The sequence below is a fragment of the Helianthus annuus genome, chromosome 8 (genome assembly GCF_002127325.2).
Source record: "Helianthus annuus cultivar XRQ/B chromosome 8, HanXRQr2.0-SUNRISE, whole genome shotgun sequence".
Classification (NCBI taxonomy): domain Eukaryota; kingdom Viridiplantae; phylum Streptophyta; class Magnoliopsida; order Asterales; family Asteraceae; genus Helianthus; species Helianthus annuus.
In genome coordinates, this window is record NC_035440.2 from 155,219,154 (window position 1) to 155,222,438 (window position 3,285).

At 40.2% G+C, this 3,285-nt stretch overlaps 1 long non-coding RNA gene across 1 annotated transcript; it reads right to left on the reverse strand.

The window, feature by feature from the left end:
* Positions 1–717: 717 nt before the first annotated feature.
* LOC110887369 lies at positions 718–2,947 on the reverse strand. The gene is made up of 3 exons (XR_002563259.1): positions 2,787–2,947; positions 1,367–1,426; positions 718–758 (listed from the first exon to the last, which is right to left on the reverse strand). It is a non-coding gene; the product is annotated as an uncharacterized LOC110887369 (long non-coding RNA).
* Positions 2,948–3,285: the final 338 nt, after the last annotated feature.

Sequence of the window (3,285 nt, forward strand, 5' to 3'; positions counted from 1 at the left end):
ATAGTGTCATGGCCTCTTGGTGTTCTTGGCAACTTCGTAATAAAATCCATAGAGATTTGTTCCCACTTCCACTTGGGAATCTCTGGTTGCTGCAGAAGTCCTGAAGGCTTCTGGCATTCCGCCTTAACTTTGGCGCAAGTTAAACATTTGCTCACATAAACAGCAACATCGCCTTTCATCTTAGGCCACCAATAATAATCTTTAAGATCCTGATACATCTTATCCGCTCCAGGATGGATAGAGTACCGCGACTTGTGAGCTTCATCGAAAATAACCTTTCTTAAACCACCAAACAGAGGAACCCAAATCCTTTTCTCAAAACACAACGTTCCTTCCCTGTTTGGTACCAATAACTTCTCCATCCCACGGAGATACTCTTCTTCAAGGTTTCTTTCCTTGAGAGCTTCTTTCTGCGCGGCACGAATGCGCAGAGGAAAGTCGGTTCGAATAACCATCTCCAAAGCCCTAACCTGTCACACCCCCAAAATCCACAAGCGGAGTATCACCGCATGGAGGCGTGACTGACCAGGATCCAGCCACCAATCATATTGAACAATATAAATTAAGTAAATAAAAGTCCAATCCAATCAATATAATTGATGTTAAAACAATTCAACCAAGTTAAAGTTATCAGCGGAAGCATAAAGTTTAAAACCTAAAACATAAGTTAAAAGTTCATAAGTTTAACATGGAACTCAACAGTCCATGTCCCACAACGTCCACGCCTCCTCGTGCAAGCTCCTGAAATACCTAACGACCTGCAAGGCATGTAACAACGAGTCAACAACAAAGTTGAGCGTGTTCACAGTTGGTGTTCATTATTAAGTTGTTTCAAAACCAGGAGTTCATTTGTAAGTTGTAAGTTACTCCGTTTACCCTGTTTCCCAAACATATCCATAGTTGGTGAGGGCTTCCCCATGTTAACCACTAGACCTGTTTACCATATCGACCACTGACTAAAGTAAGTTGGTGCCCTGACGTTAATGTCTATCATCATTGACTAGTGCCCAGATCCATTAGTTCACGCCCGTCCTCTGCGGCACGGTGTGAGGCTTGTCAAACCTAAATAGCGCTACTAACTAATACCATGTTACCTCCCAGGTAACCAAACAACACGGAGGGACTTCATGATAGAGAGTTTTGGCCTAGTATCCTTGTTGTCACCCTTCAGTAAAGAGGGTGTGTACGTAATCCCCAAACCAGGAGATTACGCAGGTTCCGATTATATCCTTATCACGTGTTGTCACCCTTCAATAAAGAGGGTGTGTACGTGTCCCAAACCAAGAGATCACGCAGTTCCAGTTTAAATCCTTTACCCATTCCCAGCCCCTGGGAATCCCATGCCTTGTAGAAAGTGTGAACTCACCTTTGGTTGCTCGGTTGGACTCTTAAAAATAGCTAATGGCCGGGGTTGGTCAATCACGTCCTAGTATGATTACCATTTAACTTGTTAGTGATTTCAAACAAAGCACGTAGTTCCTACACGCATCTATCACATAACATGGATTCACTTTAACAGTTCACACCCATATATACATGCCACCTATAACTACGCACCAACAAGCATACGATATTTCACATAACACTTTCATCGACATATAACAAGTTGGATCGTTATCAGATAACATAACTGACAATCAGATGCACACATTACGACTTAATACGTTTCAGCTTCAATACTCAAAACTGGGCTGTTTTCGGGTATTTTTATAAAATAGTTACAGGTCATAATTAATTCCCAAAAAAAATATATGACATGTGAAAAGGTCTCGGCGTGTTCCTGTAACATTTTCAAAGTCTACTTGTTTACAGATTTTTCGTAAAAAATCGAGCAATGAACAGTGATATGAATTGTTACAATTCTGACCCCTGCCCACCGTTTATTTTATTTAAAAATCACCGAGTCTCCGAACGAGGTGAATCCAGTTGGAGAATTTCAGTTCACTCGCATATTTCCTACAGTTTAAATTTCGTAACTTATATCCCAATACACCCTTAGATATGACAGAAATCGTGACCTGCAATATCTGCAGAAAATGGACAGCCCAGTGCACTGTAAAGAAAAATTCCATTTAAAATAGTAAACGACGTCGAAAATTTATGATTCCAGTGCCGTTTGAATTGTATTTCTAAACTCTACTTTGTGGACTCCAGAAAACTCAGTTTTCGGTATGTTATGACCCAGTTACAGCCAACGGAAGTTGGCTGTAAATTTCAGACAGATTACTGTTTACGTTTCCGATCCCGCAAACGATTAACTAGTGAACCTGAGACACAAAAACATGATTCGCAGCAGGTTCATAGTTGTTTTATATCATATTCATCAACAAGTACATCAAGATCATCAAGAACATAAACCCTAATCCATATATATGTGTCTACGCAGACATAATCGACAATACTAAGCACCATTCTTGATTCTCATGAACACTAGTCCGTAAATTATCATCATAAACATCAACAATGATCAGATTTAGCGACCTAATAATACAAGTAACCATCAAAACTTTGTTATCACATAAACCCTAGTTCAAAAAGATACGTCTACAGGTTCATACATTACAAGCTATCGCATAGACTAAAAAAAAACCCGACCCTAAGCAACATATTACTTATCAAAACATCAAGGATCATCATAAACCCATAAATCGCAGCCACATGTGATTCTAGCAACTTATAAACTCCCTAAATCATCAAGTAACATCCCTATTTAGCGTGAATCAGGAAAAACACAACAAAGATCACACCCTATTAACAGGGTCACAACAATACATGAGAGTGTTTACCGAGTATTAAAGATGACGGGGATCACTAGCCTGAACTGAGGACTTGGAGGCGTCTTCTAGGGTCTCCTGGTGGTGTCGATAGAAGAGAGAAGATGGAGGATAGATGTGTAATCGCAGGTTAGGGTTTGTGTTGGCGTGATCTGAAAATCCCATGCACTGAACGTATAATTAAATGGGACAAGGGGTGGGGCGGTTTGGGGTTTTTATGTGGGCCTAGTGTCTTAAGAGAGTGGGCTGAATGGTTGGGTCGTGAGGGTGTTTGGGCTGGCCATCTAGAACCGAAAGCATTAGGGGATGGGGAAAAAGGTTCAACGATGGTTAATTAAATACATACATTTATTTATTTTTTTTCATCTAACTATTAATATCAAGAACGTAATTTATAGCCAACTAAAACTGGTATGTATATTGGACAAGTTACGGTTTGGCCCCTCAAGTTTGAGTTACACGACTGGGTTAATTTGACAAGCAGAACATGTGTTTTGATTCAAACGGGTCG